Source organism: Oryzias latipes, chromosome 18 (assembly GCF_053564925.1).
Source record: "Oryzias latipes strain Hd-rR chromosome 18, Olatipes_Hd-rR_3.1".
Lineage (NCBI taxonomy): Eukaryota > Metazoa > Chordata > Actinopteri > Beloniformes > Adrianichthyidae > Oryzias > Oryzias latipes.
In genome coordinates, this window is record NC_136254.1 from 8,440,946 (window position 1) to 8,463,179 (window position 22,234).

General features: G+C 38.6%; 1 long non-coding RNA gene across 1 annotated transcript; it reads right to left on the reverse strand.

The window, feature by feature from the left end:
- Nucleotides 1–3,715: 3,715 nt before the first annotated feature.
- On the reverse strand, nt 3,716–21,667 carry LOC144987360 (uncharacterized). The gene is made up of 3 exons (XR_013651243.1): nt 18,240–21,667; nt 17,088–17,213; nt 3,716–14,078 (listed from the first exon to the last, which is right to left on the reverse strand). It is a non-coding gene; the product is annotated as an uncharacterized LOC144987360 (long non-coding RNA).
- Between the last annotated feature and the right edge of the window lie 567 nt (nt 21,668–22,234).

The window sequence follows — 22,234 nt, forward strand, 5'->3', positions numbered from 1 at the left end:
CAGATGGGCTGGGATGGTGGGGCCTGTAAGTGGCACCGACAGTCCTTTGGTGGGCGGGGGGGGAGGGGGGGTCACCTGGGGGAGTTGGGGTTCTGTTCAGCAGGCTGGCTGCAGTGTGGAAGAAGCTGTTCTTGTGGTGCGAGGTCCTGGTCCTGATGGACCGGAGCCTCTTGCCAGAAGGGAGGGGCCGAAAGAGATTATGTCCTGGATGAGAGGGGTTGGCTACAATCCTGGCTGCCCGCCTCCAGGTCCTGGAGATGTGCAGCTCCTGGAGAGACGGGAGGTGGCAGCCGATCACCTTCTCTGCTGAGTGGATGACGCGTTGCAGCTTGGCCTTGTCTCTGGCCGTGGCCGCAGCGAACCAGACTGTGATGGAGGACCTGAGGGTGGATTCGATGATGGCATCGTAGAAGTCTACCAGCATCTTTTCAGGGAGGTGAAACTTCTTCAGCTGCCTCAGGAAGTACATCCTCTGCTGGACCTTCTTAGTGATGGAGCTGATGTTCTGCTCCCACTTGAGGTCCTGGCTGATGATGGTTCCCAGGAAGCAGAAGGACTCCACAGAGGTCACCGGGGAGTCACAGAGGATGACAGGGGGGAGGGGGGCTGGGGCCTTCCTGAAGTCCACTGTCATCTCCACTGTCTTCAGAGCATTAAGCTCCAGGTTGTTAGCGCTGCACTATGACACCAGCCTGGCTATTTCACTCCTGTAGGCCGACTCATCTCCGTCAGAGATGAGGCCGATGAGTGTGGTGTCGTCAGCAAACTTCAGGAGTTTGACAGACAGGTGACCAGCTGTGCAGCTGTTTGTGTACAGGGAGAGTAACAGGGGTGAAAGGACACAGCCCTGGGGGGATCGGGTGCTTGTGGTCCGAGTATCTGAGACGAGCTTCCCCAGCCTCACATACTGCTGTCTGTCCGTCAGGAAGTCTGTGATCCACCTGCAGGTGGAGTCAGGCACATTCATCTTGGAGAGTTTTTAATACTAAAGATGTATGAAAGACATACCGAAAAAATATGTCTTTCAGTGTTTAACTGGCTGTCTTTGGATTATGCATGCCTGAATAATGGTCATTCTTACTCCTCATCTCTCTGTTCACTGCTTGCTAATTTACATAGCAGGGGTCCCAGCAGGAGGGGGCGGGGTTGTAACACGACTCCTTCAGCAGAGCCAGGCTGAGAGAGGCTTTGACATGTAAGATGTTAGATGTTAGAATGCCAGATGTTAGAATGACCAGTTCATTTTATATCTATGAAAATATTCAGGTAGCTATGGGACATGTTTAGCTATAGGTCTGTGAAAATTGGTGTCGATTGTTGAAACATAAGTTACCATAAAAAAATGTTTGTTTGGAGTCTAGACAGATTTAACACAGGTTTTTGGATGAAAAAGGATTTTTTATAAATCATCTGTTACACTTTTAAGTCTGAAAAAATATGGAAGGCAGCAAACACAGATCCCTACCGTTTTTAATTTTTTTGTGCTGATATTTGAAAGATAAGTTATGCAAAAAAATAGGTGTTTGCAGTTTTGCCTAAAAAGACGTTTTCGGACCTTTTTGGATGAAATGATGTCTAAAAGTTCACCTGTAACTTCAATAATTCTGAATTTTTTTAGGAAGCAGTAGCACATAAATGCCTATGAAAGTTGAATTCTTGGTGCTGATAACCTAAACAGAATTTATGCTAAAAATCTTTGTTCAGTCCAAAATTTCATTAAAAAAATCAAGTGATGAAGTTTCTCGTAGACCCTATAGTGTTACATATCAAAGCTGGAGGTTATTAAAGGCATCTAATTCTGAAATCTCAGCTTCCTGAGACAAACGGCTGATTTATAATAAATTTCTATTATTTGGGTGCACATAATCGACCACTTCCTGTTACGCAGGCACCGTCAGGTGTACACCCATGAAACTTCAGATTATGAGAGAGGACCCTTCAGAGTATCTCCAGTTTTAATTTCATGCACATCGGACAAAGCAAAGAGAAAATACAGGGCAGAATGTGCCCAATGCAATAACTAGGTGGCGCTATAGAGCTCGTCCAAGATTGTCATATCCATGGGTTCAGAATAGAAGCTTCATCATATCCATTGAATTTCAGTGAGATTGGACAAGGAATGTGCACGTGAGAGCAACTTTTGTGTGCATGGCGAGATGCCCAACTTTGCCGCTCTGTCACGACCACACCCCCGCATTGAAAGTTATGGTTTTTTGTCAGAGTAAACTTCAATGGCTTTTCAACAGGTGGACGTCATTTTCAGGTGTGTCGGCTCATCCTACTGGGAGCAGTGATGCTCCAAGTAAAACATGTCATTTCCTCTTGCCAGCAGGTGGCGCTACACTTTTTCCAGATTTTTTCACTGCTGATGTGTTCAGAGTCAGACTACAATCATGCACATCAATTTTGGATCAGATTGGATTATGCATGGCTGAGTAATGGCCATTTTTCTTTTCATGGCGTGTTTTCGAAACGACCTCCAATTTTGACGCGCCGCCATGGTCACAAACATCCATAAAAACTTAAAAGCTTTGCAATTTAACATCGGACATGTGTCTAGTTTACAAAACCAAAGTTTGGAGTCATTACTCTCAAATCTCTAGGAGGAGTTCGTTCTAGAGCGAGGCCTGCAAATGACCAAAATACAGCAAAAATGACATATTGACATCAATATAGCAGACTTCCTGTGCAACTGACAGCTTGGTACCAAGAGACTTTTTTGTAGGTTTCCATCTGATGAACATGTCCTGAAAAAATCAAGCTTGTATGTTAAAGCATATGCGGGGGCTCGGGACAAATGTCACTGTAGGTGGCGCTGTCGAGCCGTTTTTGTGCGCCCATGCCAATCTCCTGTAAAATACGAAATTTTTCGCGACTCCTGATGTGTGTGCCAAATTTGGTGAGTTTTGGGGTATGTTAAAGGCCTCAAAAAGGCGACTCTTCCGTCGGAAGAAAAAGAATAATAATAATTAAAGCTACAAGTAGCATTTAGCGGGCCCGAGCACGTGCGACCGCCTGGCATGGGCGACCGCCCCAAGAACAACGCCCTGCTCGAACCGTTTGGCTTCAGTCTTCCTTCTGGTTTCTGGAGCTGCAAGCTACATTTAACATGATTGACACAACTGCCCTAACAGACAACTACAAGAGGAGTTTTAATGTATAACACGGTGAAGGAGTTTTTGTGCAGAAAAAGGTACCATTAGAAAAGTTGGTAGCCATACCTGCAGACGGGGCTCCTGCTATGATCAATAGACAAACAGGTTTCATCACTCACTGTAAAGCTGACCCAGACTTTCCAAAATGTCTGCATTACTGCTGCTTCATTCACCAGCAGGCCTTATGTGCAGAAGTGATTGGCTCTGGACACATAATGACTCCTATTGTGAAAATCATAAAAAACCTCAGCTGCAAAGCAAAACAGCACAGGATTTTCAAGGTGCTATTAGAGATGTCTGCTGAATATGGTGAGTATGAATAAGAATATGGTAAATTTGAACTTGCAGTTTTGACTGACATTACTGGAAAACTAAATCACTTTTACTGTGATCTGCAAGGCAATGGCAAAACTATATATTTTTTTGGAACAGACTGCAGTGTTTCTTGTGCGGATTTTTTCTGCCAGGGCTTGTCGGCTTGGTCTGTGGTTGTTGCCCTTTCTGGGGAAGCTGGAGTTTAACTTTGCAGCCTCACGGCTGTGAAGTGGACCCCGTTGATGTTCTAGTCTGGGTGGGTGCGGTGGGGATTCTCCTATGGCGAGATTTATAGAAATTTCTCTGATTAAAAAAGTTAATTCATGAAGACATATATTCACTGACATTAAAAAAATGTTTATGTGACCTCAGAACACGGACATTGTAGGGAATCGAACCCCATCCCAGTAACTGGGAGTACCATTACCAATGTCTTTTGCTTTTTTGAAGTCACATGGCAAGGAAAGCAAAACCTGCATCATGAATAACTAGGCCATAGGAATGCAATAGATACATAAATTTCAATTACTTTCTGAAGTACTTTTTGAGTACTTGTAATATGTTTGTAAATCAGATGGTTTGAAATTTAGAAATATGCAAAAAAAGGATTTTGATTCTTTACTCAATTGCTAACTACAGAAAAAAATGTAAATTTGTAATGCCTTATATGTATTCATGATGCAGGAAAAGAAACCATATTTCCATAAAGTCAGAGGATTGTGACTTAACAGAGATAAAGATGTCACCATCTCTCCCCGTCTCCTTCGCCACAAAAACTGACACCAGCATGTATTTAGTTAAACATTTGACGTTTTAATTTAAGTCAGACGTTGTGACTCAACAGAGATAAAGATGTCACCATCTCTCCCCGTCTCCTTCGCCACAACAACTGACACCAGCATGTATTTGGTTAAACATTTGACGTTTTATATCAAGTCAGACGTTTGTGACTTAAAAGAGATAAAGATGTCGCCATCTCTCCCCTTCTCCTTCGCCACAACAACTGACACCAGCATGTATTGAGTTCAACATTTGACGTTTTATATTAAGTCAGACGTTTGTGACTTAAAAGAGATAAAGATGTCGCCATCTCTCCCCGTCTCCTTCGCCACAACAACTGACACCAGCATGTATTTGGTTAAACATTTGACGTTTTAATTTAAGTCAGACGTTGTGACTTAACAGAGATAAAGATGTCACCATCTCTCCCCGTCTCCTTCGCCACAACAACTGACACCAGCATGTATTTGGTTAAACATTTGACGTTTTATATTAAGTCAGACGTTTGTGACTTAAAAGAGATAAAGATGTCGCCATCTCTCCCTTTCTCCTTCGCCACAACAACTGACACCAGCATGTATTGAGTTCAACATTTGACGTTTTATATTAAGTCAGACATTTGTGACTTAAAAGAGATAAAGATGTCGCCATCTCTCCCTTTCTCCTTTGCCACAATCATCAACAGTCACTTACATGTGTAAAACGACAAAGAACCCCATCATGATCACTAAAGTATGTTTGTACAACTGTACATTCGACTTTATAGTTTGTTGTTTTTAAGTACACATGATCGATTATCGTATTTTTTAACGTTGTGTTTTCAGAAACCAGTTGAATGAAACCTTTATGTGCCATGAAATCAGTTATTGTCTTAGAGTTTACTAAGTTTTCATTAAAATCACCCATTATAGCAATGGTATCACCCAGGGGCTCCAAAAGATCAACTAATTTCTTAAGGTTCTCTCTAAATAATGAAATGGCATATGATGGTGGACGATACAGAACTGCCACGACTATGTTTGATGTAATAAATCTGTGCACTAAACATTCAATATCTACATTTTGTATCTCTACATGTTCAAACAGGATATTTTCAACGGTGTACATTCCAACACCACCATGTTTTAAGCCTTTAATCACATTCAGTCTAGGATCTACTCCACTATAAGACAGTGAGCGTGGCATACTATAAAAATTATACCCACTGATGTTCAATGCATCAGTTAAAGGTGCATTTGGAAGCCATGTTTCAGTTACAGCTATGCAGTTAACATGTAACTGTTTTGTGCACAAAGCTAAGTCCTTTACATGCCACTGTAAATTTTGCACATTCATGAGGAAAATGCTGAATTCACATGAACTAGAAGTGAGATTTTCTTTATTTATCAGATATTGAGGCATGTTTGCCACATATTCAGAAACTGTTTTGTTACAGTAAATGGCCTGTTCCTTAAAATCTTGAATAATTAAACCAGACAAACTTGTTACGCGGCTTAATGCAACATAAGCCTGCCCAGGAGCAAAAGTTTTTTTCAAAGACACAACAACATTATCAATGGTAAGACCCTGAACTTTATGAACAGTACAAGCCCAAGCAAGTTTTAGAGGAAACTGACGTCTCAGACCACCTCTTCCTGTGACTCGTTCCTCTTCTGGAACAATGGCTACAGAACCTGAGACAAGCCCTGGATGATTTTCATACTGTTTCTTCCGTTGTCTTCCAATGTCTTTATTATCAAAATTCACAAAAACAATTTGTGGAAAGTCAGAGTTTCTATAGACAATATCAGTCACAATTCCACATGCACCATTGACAAGACCATCTGCCACATCAACATTTTTACAGAGCATGACACGTGCATTCTTCCCCAAAAGAAGTCTTTCTGCTAGACAAGTATTGTTAGCATTTGAATGATTACCACTTAGTAACACTTGTCTACCTGTTTCCTTACAATTTACATAATCTTGAGCTTTAATAGTTACATACTCTGGACAGGATGAGTGTAGATGGGTTAAATTATGTTGATTTACTTGACCATTAGTTGGGAAAATATGTAAAGCAGAGCTGCCTTCTCCCGTTTCACGTGACTTCAATTGTTGGATATCACTTTTTAACATTTCAGTACCTTTGCATCGTGTCCTAACTCTGCCGAGTAATTTGGCAAATTCCTGATCTTTTTGGCGTACAATGGTTTCTAGGCAAACAATTTCAAACACACCACACCAAAGATCCATACCCACATTTTCTACATACAATGGTTTTCCTCTCACTGGAGGTAATTGAAAGAAATCCCCAACTGCAATAATACAAACATTTCCAAACAATGCAGAGTTACCAGTTTGCTTTATTTGCCTCAGACGCCCATGAATATATGCTAATAAATTATGATCTACCATGGATATTTCATCAATTATCAAAATCTGTAAACTGCTGTAAATGGCACGTAAAGAATTTAATTTTTCCTCACCCAGTGGTGTGTAAGGTAAGCGGACATCTTTACCAATACAAAAAGTGTTGTGTATAGTACTTGCTTGTACATTAAACGCAGCAATTCCTGTGGGAGCCGTCAACAAAACACAGATGTCATCTACATGACGACAAAGAGGAGACAATAGTCTATTTGATTCATATTTTATTGCTTTAATTAGGTGAGTTTTACCAGTCCCTGCACCTCCTGTTATGAACAGGTGGAATGGTTCTGGCTTTTTTCCCAAAACCTTTTCCACACACCATTTTCTCACTTGGTAAAAAATATCCATCTGAATTTCATTTAAAGAGCGAATTAAAGCCAAGCCATCACTACGAGGCATTTTTGTGTTATTCAGTTGAAAGAAATGGCTATGTTGAGCAGAAACTCTTAAATCAGGAATATCAAATTCCTGTTCATCATCGACACTTTTTTGGTTCTGCAACAACTCTTGACACTCAAGTCTTTCCAATTCTTGCTCAGGGCATAATTCACACCAGGCATCTTCAACTACACCAGCATTATCTATCCCTTGCTGAGCATTAACCAATTTATCACCATCAATTTCAAATTTACTTCTGTTTAATGTTACCACGGACTTTACCAACTGCAGACCTGAATTACCAAGTCTTATCGTGCCCTTATGAAAAAAGTCTTGATACGTTTCAAAACCTTGAGGTTTCAGCTGGCTATCGCTGTAGTATGGCAAAAACAACTGCAGATTGCTTTGATAAAACAATTCAGGCTGTTTTGTTTCAGAGAACTTAACGTAACGTACAACAGCAGGTTGTGTGCGGGTTCTTTTTACAACATATCCAGTGTTGTTGTTCAACTTTATTCGCTTAGCAGCACTTTCATTTTTTGACAACACACGAAATTCGGAAGCAAATACTGCTAAACACATTGAAGGAAAATCATCACTCTTAGGTCTGTTCTTATATCTATCCACAATGCTTGTCATCCACATATCATCTGTGCTAACAGAATGCTTTGATGCTTTTTCTTTAAGTACTTTTAACGGTAAACTCATTTTAACAGTATTTTCACCAACAGGAAGAAACACAACTTTCCGAGAGCACTCTTTCAAATGTGCATTTGTCAGTCTATAAACACTTTCTTGAGCAGATACATCTCTGTTGTGCAAATATGTACTGCCTAATGTTTTTAGACTCTCTTTGGCAGAAGCATTTCCATCCCTGCATGCTTCCTTTTGTGCACACTGCAATAATAAACCCATTTCCTTCTCTGATTTAGAGATGTAAGAAATGATGTACACAACACATGCGTATGCGTCGACAACAAACTGTATATCCATATTAGCATTCCAGCATTTTAACAGTGGCTTGCTATATTGATTAATCCAAACTTCTTTAAGTTGACGTTTCAGCACAACATGGGTTTTCCGAGCACAACAGTTATATGCAGTTTCAAATGTGCTTTGGTTTAACCCAACAGATTCAAACAAATCCTCAACATTGTCATAAGTTGGCCCATCAGTTGAGAGAGCAGCTTTAATGTGTGCAATCAATGCAGAAGCCTCTTTTTTCTTCAATTGCGGTGTCTGTGCATTTTCTTTACAGTTGCAAGACTCTTTCTGTGATAACACACATTGACAAGACTGTGTCTCTTCAGCACTTGTGCTACGTGATATGAATGTACGCGCAGAAGGTGGTCTAGGAAAATTAAAACGACACACAGTTCCTTTTTTTTTACATGTTTTCGCATGTGTTTCAGAGTGTTTTTGCACAGATGTTACAATTTCCAGTAAGTCAATATTTGATGGTAACTCACAAGTCACATAACGATCAATAAATGCAATCACTTCAGCATCTGTATTTCTGTCAATTACAGGTGCATCCTCTATCCAAAACAGGCAATGAAGATGTGGTGAGCCTCGTTGCTGAAACTCCACCCTATAAAAATAATCCTTAATTTTTCCTATAGGACATGCAGGCGACATAAGAACCTCTTTCAGAAAACAATGCCAACGAAAATCAAACATCCGAGCAGCAGTGACAGGATTACGACGCAAAAGCTCACATCTGTCTGCCCATTCCAACTGCTCCACAGTTTCAGTTCTACCTTCGTGCTTCAGAATGCAGGAAAGTAAATTCTTCCAACGCATATCAGCTGAAGAAAATGAACAGAACCATGTGGGGATTCCAAGCTGCCTCACACAAGCCATGAGGTCTTTCTGGGCCGCCTGCCAAAAAGCTGGCGTACCTCTAATTGGTTTTAAAAATCGGTACCCATCATCAAATTCCAACATCCTTTTAATAGAATCATCACTTTTCAACAACTCTCCAGTAACTACTCGTTTATTTTTAAAATTATACTTACCTTTTCTTACTGCAATCGAAACATTTGAAACGACCTTTTCTAATTCTGTCATATATTGGGCAAAAAAAATATATTCCACATTTTGTGCAAAACGACAATCAGCATTAAGAATCCTGTTGTTAAAATATCGTGATAGAGTTAAAGGATGTTGTCTTCCATCATGATATGTTGGTCCACCCTTAGGAAACAACACAGGAAAACACTTAGCCTCATTTGTAATATCGGACAACAACTTCACCGGACTATTGCCTTCAGCGGGAGCTACATTCAAAATGTGATCAAAATATTGATCCAAAGCCTCTTGACCAATGTCTACTGGCATTAGACAAGTGTCCTGGAACATGCAATGCTGCTGTCTATCATGCAGAAGTTCATCTCCTAAAACATTTGAATCGTCAACATTTGCAGTGCATTCAACATCTTTTTCTACCACATCAGATGTTTCTTTACAAAAACCATTAATCCAATCATTATTAAATTTCACGTTGTTATAATAATAATTATGGGTTTGTAAAAACTGTAAAGCCTGCTTAACACGTTCCGTATCAACATACTGATATTCATAATGTCCTTTATAAGTAAGCTTCCGTTTTAATTTCACAGGCACAAGAGAACCCTCAATAGACATGCGTGGTAACAAATAAGTTGTTTGTTCAGTATTTGCAGGAACACAAGTAATAGGTCCATGCACGCCATTCTGTCCACCTTTGGGCAATGCTAACAGTTTCATAAATGGAATATGTAACGCTATTAGATGTTGTTCTAATTGATTTAAACATGCCAATTCCGCTGGTATAGGTTCAAGTTCTAAGTTATTTTTAACACTTTCAGCTGGTACTTTACCTTTCTTGATTTTAGCATGACACGTGTAACAAATCCACAATTTGCTTCTTGATGTTTTCATCCATTCACAATTTTTTGAGCAGTTTGCATTGCAGATATGCAAATAACCAGAAGTGATACATTGATCAGCGATAAGTCCAAGTCCTGCATTACTGTACAACTCTTTTTTACAATGTAATACTTGATGTTCAAATAACAACCTATGACATACACAACAAACAAACCCAGGTCCATCTTTAACTTTATCCAAAAATTGTTTCATAACAACATCAAACTCTTCCAACTGTTTTTTATTCAATTGTCGCTTCAATTTCATCCCATCCAACACACTTTTCCTAAAGTGAGGATCTTGACGATATTTTCTAGAACTCAGTGCTTTAACATTTTCTCTATGAGTAACATTACTCTGATATTTTCTAGAACTCAGTGCTTTAACATTTTCTCTATGAGTAACATTACTCTGATATTTTCTAGAACTCAGTGCTTTAACATTTTCTCTATGAGTAACATTACTCTGATATTTTCTAGAACTCAGTGCTTTAACATTTTCTCTATGAGTAACATTACTCTGATATTTTCTAGAACTCAGTGCTTTAACATTTTCTCTATGAGTAACATTACTCTGATATTTTCTAGAACTCAGTGCTTTAACATTTTCTCTATGAGTAACATTAATCTGATATTTTCTTTTACTCATTTCCTTAACATTATGTTTGTGTAACAAATCAAATTTATACTTGCTTTTACTCCCATTTTTAACACGATGTCTGTGTAAATCATCAGTTCTGTATTTTGCAGAACTACGTTCTTTAACCCACATTTTATGCATAGCATTTTCCCTATATTTATTTTTACTCAATTCTAATGCTCTGGATCTACGCAAAGAATCAGATGCATATTTCCTTTTACTCATATCTTTTTTCTTCTGTTTATGCAGTTCACTTGTTTGATATTGCATTTTGTGGTAAAAAGATCTCCTTTTTTTTAGATACTTTGAAAAGGAAGATTCACCAACTGAATCACAACTAACATTATGTGGTTGAAAAGAACGACATCTTAACAGTGGTTTCTCAGAACAAATACTATTGCTTTTACACCAATTGGCACACCCAATTTTACCACTACAATGAACACAAACAACAACCTCGTAATATTTCTCACCACATTCTCGCAAATAAATTGCTTGATTTCCAAGTATTTTATTTACAGGGTTATACTTTCTCCATATGCTACCATTGTGTACAAAAATTTCTACTCCCAAAACATTTGAAGTAGCTTGAATGTCAATCTCACATACAAAACTGCCAACATATTTCATACGTGACTTTTGAATGTACTCAGACACTGTGGCATATCCTTTCTCCAGCAACTTCATATGAATGTCACTGTTCTTTAGCATAAACTTAACAACAGCCAGTCGAACTCTTCTATGACAATTTTCAGATCCACTAATGACTCGAGAAATAGCACGAAAAAAACTATTGCCATCATTTAATGTGACCTCTGTCTTACAAATAGAACCAAGCGTTACATTATTAGTTGGAATGTCTTCATACTGCTTCACAAAATCTAAATCAATATGTTTTGACAACAAAACTGCACTCTCAAACGACAATGGATAAAAACTGAAAGCATTTTCAACTAAATTGTTACTTTGATAAATTTCACTGTTTTGGTGATCATTGTTAACCAATGCACTAAACAAAACTTCATTACAATCACCAACTTCAGACCTGCCATGTTTAACACTCTTGCAATCTCCTTCTGACAGCATTTCTGAGTCTCTTTTGCGTTGCCTCATATTATGACCCAAATTATTTTTTTCCATAGATTTACACAACCCAAAACAACGCTGCTGCTGAAACATTTCAACGCAAGTTACAACTTCATAATGACACTCATTTATATTTTGCAAATATATGCCTTGTTTAGATATGGCCTTACGTTGACAGGCATATTTCAACCAACGTTCATTGTGAAATGTATACACACTCACACCCAAGTAGTCAGCTGTAGCTTGAATTTCAACCTCTGTAGCCCAACTACCAGAAAATCTCATTCTAGAAACATTGAGATATTCATCCACAGACATATTTTCAGATCTCAAAAGAGAACTATAATTTCCAACATTCTTTTGTAAATGTGTGACAACTGCACGTCTTAACTTTATGTGATTTTTCTCTGTACCACTAATAACTTTGGACACAGCCCTAAAAAAACAATTGCCATCGGCTACTATATGATCAGTTTGACATGGAATTCCCAACATATCAACCTCTAGAGGGTTAGAACAAGCAGTGTTTTCACAATGCACATTCAGTTGTTTACACAATGCTTGTGTAACATCAAAATCAACAGGGTAAAACTCAAGTTTCTTTGATGAAACATCAAGAAACTCAACATCCAAACTAGCTTCATTAGCATCATACCATTTTGTCTTCTTTGATTCACGTTGCACAGTAGAAAGCTTACGCTTTCTGTTACTTTCATGCAACGGTAAGGGACCAGTTTGAACATCTAAACTGCACCCGAAACCAAACTGTGACCCAGTATTTAATCCAGTTTTACAATCCTTCTCAAGCACACTTTGTTTATTTTTCTCACTATGATCATTGTCAGTAACAGCAACGGATGCAATTTCAAAAGCCATTTCTTTCCCTGCAAGTGAAATACTCAGGCAACAAATATAATTGTATAAATCATTAAGACTAGGAAGGTACATGATAATACTTCTTCCATTTACATCTGCCATTCCAGTACCACTGCGTGCATGTGAATCCACCACAGCATAATGGCCGTTTTCTGAAATAACAGCACAAGTACTACTGCCTATGGTCAAAAAACATGTTTTATACTTGACAAGCATGTGCTCCAGTCCCTTTTTAAGAGTTATCACTTCACCACTGTCAACAAATTTACCATTACTCACATTAACAATCCCAGAAACGTATTCACCATACTCAAACTTAAATAATTTACCATCAATTTCAGAATCCATGGGCAAATCAGGTACTGACAAAAACTTCAAATTTCCAGGGATGATTTTGTTTTCACACACCGAGGAGTAAAGCTGATCACCAAGAAACACAACATGGTCCAAGTCTGTTGCCTCCCACTCAAAAACACTACGATGCGTGTGTTTAGCCATACTCACCAGGGCTATTGCCATGCACTGCACACCTCTGTTTTGAAGCTGCCGATCTCCTTGATGAAAAGATCCCCTTACACAACGTTCTGTGTCAAATCTGTTACAATTGTTTTCATTTAAAATCACTGAAGATGATTTTTTTTTTAAATTACTGCCCTTTTTTCCAATTTTCAATGTATTTTTGCATTCCATTAACACTTTACATTTATCGCCAACCACAATTTTGTCATTTAACTCCTGAACATGTTCTTTTATAAAACCAGTCTGTCTTTTGCCCAAAACTGACTGATTCACACGTGCATCCTCTGCTCCCAAACCAAATGTATTATTACACCCGTCCCAAGAAGCTTCTTTCACAAACATTGAACTAATGCCAAACCATTCTGCATTCAAAGACTTTTTCAAGTTCCAAATGTGCAACATCAAGTCATTAAAGCAACTGTTGAAGACAGCCACAGATGTTCCAATATTAGAAAACATTCCAGATGAATCTCGTGCACCACAATCAACCACAACAAAATACTCTTTGTGATGAATGACAGCACAAACGAAACCCTGCAAATCCAACAAACACAGATCTTCCTCCATCAGTCGCTCCTGCATCATTTCATACAACAGTGAAAAATCTTCACTCTTTGAATCACCAGAATACACAGGCTCATTGATAGCAACATCCCAAATTCTTCCAAACACACTGAGCTTTTCAGAAACCTTGAATAACTTTTCGGAATTGTTCACACATCCATCACTTCCATTAAATGAACAAACCAACTGCACACCTTCATTTCTAATATTATCAACATCAGCGTCCCTCCATGTACACACTGGAGCAACAACATGGTTGATTGCAGCCACAACACAACATGTAAGCGATGTTGTACTATCACTTGAATTTGTCAATCTTACTTTCATTCCAGAAATCAAAGGCCTCTGTATTTGCTCCAGACAAACACAACCAGAAGTTTTACCTTCTTCCTGAACCTTACACACTTTGGTGCGACGCATATTAAATCCCTTCTTTCGTGGCATCTAAAAAAAAAATAAAAAAATGAAACCACCATTAAAATAAAATTCTCATTTCTATTATGTATACATAAAGCAATACATTTATACCACACAGACAAATAATCAAAAACATAAAATTAAATATTCAGACTATTGGAAAATAGTTATACACAAATAAATGTAACATGTGTCCTATAATACAGTGGTCCCCAACCCCCGGGCCGCAAATAATAAATAACTTACTTTACTTCCGGTTTATTTATATCTGAATCTAAAAGATGTTTTATTTTGAAAAGATGCCCGATTCTCTGTGTGACTGTCACACCCGTCTATGTCACCAGTAATGTATGGAAGCGATTCAGTAGCATTAATAAAAAGCAAAGTTAAAACCAGAAATGCTTTTTCATTTTCAAAAAGAAGCTGCATTTTGTTGACTCAAAAATAAAATGAAAAAACAATCCCCCAAAATGCTTTCTTTTCCTTCCTCAAAGCTTATTCTGTCACTTAATTAAAATGAAAATGGTATTTGACATTTCATTTTCAAGTCGTTCTCTGGTAAATGTGTAGCATAATTCATTTAGAAATGTTTAATTTGACCTTTAAAATGGATTAATAGAAATGCTTTTCTGATTTTCAAAATGAAGCTGCATTTTTTGACTCAAAATTAAAAAGAAAAAGCAATACTTCAAAATGCTTTATTTCCTTCCTCAACACAGCTTATTCTGTCACTTAATCAAAATGATAAAGAAAATGGTGTTTGACATTTCATTTTAAAAAAGGTCCACGGTAAATGTCTAGCAAAATTCATTTAGAAATGTCTAATTTGACAATTAAAATGGATTAACAGAAATGCTTTTTAATTTTGAAAATGTAGCTCAAAATTCAAATATAAAAGCAATATTTCAAAATGCTTTTTCATTTTATACTTCAATCCGCCTATTCTGTGTCATAATTAAAACGAAAATGCAAAGAGGGGATTGCATTTTAACATCCACCCTGCAAAACTTGGAGCAATATTCATTTCTTAAACACATTAGCAGAGGGGGGGTGGGGCGATGACGTCACTGCTTTCTCCGTGTGTACGGCCGCTGTCGCTGAGAGACCTGGTGTGTCTGTGTTCGCATTAAGATCACCTAAAACTGGGTCCTGTTCACAAACCGCTGGACCTGGCCTGCTCAAACCTGGATTCCTGGATCTTAATGCGAGAAATGCAGCAGAATGTTCCTTTAGCTCCCTCTTGAATCAGAAGCTGTGAATCCCAACCCAACTTCTTCAGCGTCGTCTGACCGCACGGATTTACAAACATATGATCAAGCAGAGCAGGCCTTTAATAATAATCATAACAGTAATAAAAGCACATTATGAAGATAGTCTCCTGCAGCTTCACGCTGAGTGAGTGTTTTTGGTCCAACCAGCAACCGTTTAGCATGGAGAAATCTGTCTGTTGATGGAGCTCCAGCTGTCAAACAGCAAATTTAGCTGCAAATAAATTTGTAAATATGTGAGAATTACATCAGTTTTTATTTTGTTCTGGACACCACTGGAAACACAAATTCATATGATGGTTTCTCGGATCATCGTAGCAGCATTTCCGCCTTCAGCGATCGGAGCTTCGCGCTCCGCTATGAAAAGGCAGCTGGCGGTCCGAAGATAAAAAGCTTGTCTGCGTGCGTCAGGAGGAGGACCGCAGAAGACGGACATGCTGCTAGTTAGTCCTGAGAAGCTGTGCAAACTCATCAGAAGTTCACAACCATCACAAAACCCTCTTCTCTGCCACTAACAGTCTGCTCCTGGTGCGTGTGTCTTTCAGCAGGCGGACACACGGAGAAAGCAGTGACGTCATCGCCCCGCCTCCCCTCTGCTAATGCTTTTAAGAAATGAATATTGCTCCAAGTTTTGCAGGGTGGATGTTAAAATGCAAATGCAATCCCCTCTTTGCATTTTCATTTTAATTATGACACAGAATAAGCGGTTTGAAGTATAAAATGAAAAAGCATTTTGAAATATTGCTATTATATTTGAATTATATTTGAATTTTGAGCTATTTGATGCAGCTACATTTTGAAAATTAAAAAGCATTTCTGTTAAACCATTTTTATTGTCAAATTAGACATTTCTAAATGAATTATGCTACACATTTACCATGCACCTTTTTTTAAATGAAATGTCAAATACCATTTTCTTTATCATTTTAATTAAGTGACAAAAAAGCTGTGTTGCAGTATAAAATGATAAAGCATTTTGAAGTATTGCTTTTTCTTTTTAATTTTGAGTCAAAAAATGCAGCTTCACTTTGAAAATAAAAAGCATTTCTATTAATCCATTTTAAATGTCAAATTAGACATTTCTAAATGAATTATGCTACACATTTACCATGGAACGTCTTGAAAATGAAATGTCAAATACCATTTTCATTTTAATTTTAATTAAGTGACAGAATAATCAGTGTTGAAGAAGGAAATGAAAAAGCATTTTGGTGGATGGCTTTTTCATTTTATTTTTGAGTCAAAAAATGCAGCTTCATCTTGAAAATTAAAAGGCATTTCTGGTTTTGACTTTGCTTTTTATTAATGCTACAGAATCGCTTCCATAGTAACACAGACCAAGGTGCTCCTCTCAGTCACGTGATAAGTTATCGCTAAAATAAAACCCAGGAGCTAGCAAAATGAGTAAAAAACAAACGTCTTTGGAAAGTTTTTTTTGCATAGGTGAAAAGGCCCAGCCAGGAGACAGAAGAGGAGCCTTCTACTTCCAGAAAAAAATAGCTACATTTTTCTTTTTTGCACCATGAGTGGCAGAAGGGGGGAGGATGATGAGAGCCATGCAATGTTCTATCCATGGGTGTCTAAATTAAAGCTGGGATGTGTGATGTCACACATCTGTTCCTCCTTCTGCGTGGCGTTGCTACAGTAATCCTCCACCAACATCTCAAAGACCTGTCCGTTAACTTAAAAAATGTGCAATCAAGTTTATTGAAACAAGGTTGGGGATCACTGCTATAATAGATTATTAAACACTGCAAATTTAACTTACCTTTACCAAACTCTTTAATGGCTTACAAAACACAACGTTCTCTGGAAAAAACAGCAAACAGCTCCTCTCTCTGTTGTCCAGACAAAGGTTTAGTCACTGGTGTGGAAGATCCCTCAGAGGAAAACTCTGGAGTTACAAATAAAAATGTAAAAGGAAAAACATTTAATTCAAACAAAAATAAATACATAAACAAACTTTAATAGACATGAAATGGTAGATGCTCTCTGGGAGGCTAATCCATAGAGGAGGTCCATTAAAACTGAATGAGGCCTTGCCGTGTGTTTTAACTTTTGGGATAACCAAAAGGCCTGTATCAGAGGACCTCAGGGTCCACAGGGGATCATACATTAAAATCATATCAGACAAATATGAAGGCCCAAGACCATAAAAACATTTATAAACTAATAATAACGTTATCAATCCTAAAGCGAACAGGAGGCCAAGCAGCCATTTTAAAATCTGTGTGTGTTCCTGCAAATATATTCATACTGGCTGCCACACTTATAGATTATATGAAAACATTTATACACAAATAAATTTAACATGTGTCCTATGAAATTATTAAACACTGAAAATTTAACTTAAAACCTAAAAAGTACAAAATAGGTTGGAACTGATCTTCAGTGGAAATACTCACGGGTCGGCACGCGTTCAAAATGTATTATATGTGAACTGCTATGTATTTGATCAATTAGAAAGGAGTTTCACTGGTTAATGTGGTTTAAAAACCGTAAAAACTACATTCGAATATTTAATTGAGAACTACAAAGATGGTGGATAGACTACAAAAAAAAACGATCTCTGAAACTGATAGAAACTTGTTGTTTGTCGACCAGTATCGATTCTACATGTCATTTTGTACATTTGTGTCCGTTTAAAAAGAAAATTCGTCGGTTGGTTTGCTTTGAAAAGTCTTTTTAAAATTACGTTCGAAACAAAATGCCCGCCATCACTTCCGGTTCAACGAAGTAAAAGGTCAAATTATTTGCGTTCGTCTAATCAATTTTAAGCAACTTTTACGGTTTTTTATTCAATAAAATTGATAATCAGAAGGTGAGTAGTCGTTGTGGCGATGTAAAAAAGTGTCGATGGTCGATTAAAGTAATGGTTCGTTTACAAGTCGCGGGAAAATTCATAATGGTCGTGACAAACCTCGAGTCAAATTGAAGGCGTCCTCGGCGCAGTGCGTCTGGCAAGGTCGAGTTCTTCTCACTGGGGGTCCTGTAGTCTTCCTTGCTGGTCAGGAGCGTCGAAGATCGAAGTGCAGAGGAAATGAGAAAGTTCTGAAAAGAACTGATTTGCTCAAATTCGGCAAGCTTCAGCGAAATTCTCTGTGGGGTGTGATTCTCCAGTCGTCCAGCAGGGGTCGAGCAGAGGGAGTACTCAGACGAAAATGCCCTGCCTTCAATGGCTTGACCAGCTGCTTGACTTGTGGTTTTTCCCATCATGCATTTTATCGTTCGTATTTGATGAAGTAGATTGATTACATGTCATTGCTTTCATGAAATAATAGAAGTTCTACTTCGTTTAGTTCCGTATGTATGTGTAGAACATTTTATAGTAATTATTTTATTGATCATTAGTCCGTTAGGGAACATTGTAGCTGTTGGGTTTGTGCCCCATTGGCATGAGTTCTCCCATGGACCAATCAGACAGCTCCGTTTTTAGTTTGATCCCAAGGGTTAAAATCTAATAAAATTACATTCCAATCCCAAAGTGGTGGTGTGTTGTCTTCTTTGTGTTATGTCTGTGTTCAAAAAAATGTTTTGTGGGTGATTCTGTTAGATACATCTCACAAGAAACGTTTGCTATTCAGGGGTTGTGACGTCATACTTCCCATGATGCTTTGCTGGTGGGGGAAGCCTGCTGCATGTGAACTTTGTCAAAGAACAACAAAATCTTTTACAGCATAAATACTTAACGGTCACCTGCTACCTAGAGGCCGAATTGTAATCCCTTTGACTCTCTCTGGTGGACTTTTCTTAGAAGTTCAATCGGCTGCTTTATTTAAGTTGAGAAATCTTCATATCTATAAATATAAAGAAGTCTAAAAAATTTTTCAAAACACAACTGCCCTTACAGACAATTAAAAGAGGAGTTGAAATGTATAACACGGTGAAGGAGTTTTTGTGCAGAAAAAGTACCATTAGTAAAGCTGGTAGCAGTGACTGCAGACGGGGCTCCTGCTATGATCAATAGACAAACAGGTTTCATCACTCACTGTAAAGCTGACCCAGACTTTCCAAAATGTCTGCATTACTGCTGCTTCATTCACCAGCAGGCCTTATGTGCACAAGTGATTGGCTCTGGACACATGATGACTCCTATTGTGAAAATCAACACCTCAGCGGCAAAGCAAAACAGCACAGGATTTTCAAGGTGCTATTGGAGGAGATGTCTGCTGAATATGGTGAATTTGAATTTGGTGAATCTGAACTTGCATTTTTGACTGAAATTACTGAAAAACTAAATCACTTGAACTTCGAGCTGCAAGGCAATGGCAAAACTATATTTTATTTATGGAACAGCCTGCAGTGTTTCTTGAGGGGATCTTTTCTGCCAGGAAACTTCAGGAGTTTGACAGAAAGGTGACCAGCTGTGCAGCTGTTTGTGTACAGGGAGAGTAACAGGGGTGAAAGGACACAGCCCTGGGGGGATCGGGTGCTTGTGGTCCGAGTATCTGAGACGAGCTTCCCCAGCCTCACATACTGCTGTCTGTCCGTCAGGAAGTCTGTGATCCACCTGCAGGTGGAGTCAGGCACATTCATCTTGGAGAGTTTTTAATACCAAAGATGTATGAAAGACATACCGAAAAAATATGTCTTTCAGTGTTTAACTGGCTGTCTTTGGATTATGCATGCCTGAGTAATGGCCATTCTTACTACTCATCTCTCTGTTCACTGCTTGCTAATTTACATAGCAGGGGTCCCAGCAGGAGGGGGCGGGGTTGTAACACGACTCCTTCAGCAGAGCCAGGCTGAGAGAGGCTTTGACATGTAAGATGTTAGATGTTAGAATGCCAGATGTTAGAATGACCAGTTCATTTTATATCTATGAAAATATTCAGGGAGCTATGGGACATGTTCAGCTTTAGGTCTGTGAAAATTGGTGTCGATTGTTGAAACATAAGTTACCATAAAAAAAATGTTTGTTTGGAGTCTAGACAGATTTAACACAGGTTTTTGGATGAAAAGGATTTTTTATAAATCATCTGTTACACTTTTAAGTCTGAAAAAATATGGAAGGCAGCAAACACAGATCCCTACCGTTTTTAATTTTTTTGTGCTGATATTTGAAAGATAAGTTATGCAAAAAAATAGGTGTTTGCAGTTTTGCCTAAAAAGACGTTTTCGGACCTTTTTGGATGTAATGCTCTCTAAGATGTCACCTGTAACTTCAATCATTCTGAATTTTTTTAGGAAGCAGTAGCACATAAATGCCTATGAAAGTTGAATTCTTGGTGCTGATAACCTAAACAGAATTTATGCTAAAAATCTTTGTTCAGTCCAAAATTTCATTAAAAAAATCAAGTGATGAAGTTTCTCGTAGACCCTATAGTGTTACATATCAAAGCTGGAGGTTATTAAAGGCATCTAATTCTGAAATCTCAGCTTCCTGAGACAAACGGCTGATTTATAATAAATTTCTATTATTTGGGTGCACATAATCGACCACTTCCTGTTACGCAGGCACCGTCAGGTGTACACCCATGAAACTTTACATGATGAGAGAGGACCCTTCTGAGTATCTCCAGTTTTAATTTCATGCACATCGGACAAAGCAAAGAGAAAATACAGGGCAGAATGTGCCCAATGCAATAACTAGGTGGCGCTATAGAGCTCGTCCAAGATTGTCATATCCATGGGTTCAGAATAGAAGCTTCATCATATCCATTGAATTTCAGTGAGATTGGACAAGGAATGTGCACGTGAGAGCAACTTTTGTGTGCATAGCGAGATGCCCAACTTTGCCGCTCTGTCACGACCACACCCCCGCATTGAAAGTTATGGTTTTTTGTCAGAGTAAACTTCAATGGCTTTTCAACAGGTGGACGTCATTTTCAGGTGTGTCGGCTCATCCTACTCGGAGCAGTGATGCTCCAAGTAAAACATGTCATTTCCTCTTGCCAGCAGGTGGCGCTACACTTTTTCCAGATTTTTTCACTGCAGATGTGTTCAGAGTCAGACTACAATCATGCACATCAATTTTGGATCAGATTGGATTATGCATGGCTGAGTAATGGCCATTTTTCTTTTCATGGCGTGTTTTCGAAACGACCTCCAATTTTGACGCGCCGCCATGGTCACAAACATCCATAAAAACTTAAAAGCTTTGCAATTTAACATCGGACATGTGTCTAGTTTACAAAACCAAAGTTTGGAGTCATTACTCTCAAATCTCTAGGAGGAGTTCGTTCTAGAGCGAGGCCTGCAAATGACCAAAATACAGCAAAAATGACATATTGTCATCAAAATATCAGACTTCCTGTGCGACTGACAGCTTGGTCCCAAGAGACTTTTTTGTAGGTTTCTATCCGATGAACATGCCCTGTTAAAATCAGGTTTGTACTATAAAGCATATGGAGGTGCTCGCGAAAACAAATTTTGCAGGTGGCGCTATCGAGCCATTTTTGTTTACCTATGCCGTTCTCCTATAAAATATGAAATTTTTCGCGACTCCTGATGTGTATACAAAATTTGGTGAGTTTTGGGGTATGTTAAAGGCCTCAAAAAGGCGACGGAAAAGTCGGAAGAATAATAATAATAATAATTAAAGCTACAAGTAGCATTTAGCGGGCCCGAGCACGTGCGACCGCATGGCACGAGCGACCGCCCCGTGAGCAACGCCCTGCTCGAGCCATTCTCGTCGTTTTTTCTTGTCCATTCTGGAGCTCCAAGCTATTGTTAATACGACAGCAGCCTGGGGGGGGGGGGGGGGGCTGTAATCTGTTGCCTTAAGGGACAAAGACTTTTGCATATAGCATGAAAAAAATTCAAGCAATGATGATAATTGCTATCACTGTCCCTAAGGATGAGAACAATAGAACTCATTCAATTTCCACTACAATGTCTAGATGAGTGTCAGCTATGTCTGATAACTTGGCCAATCAGCTGGACCGGGATCTTGCAAAGTGCAGGTGGTTAACG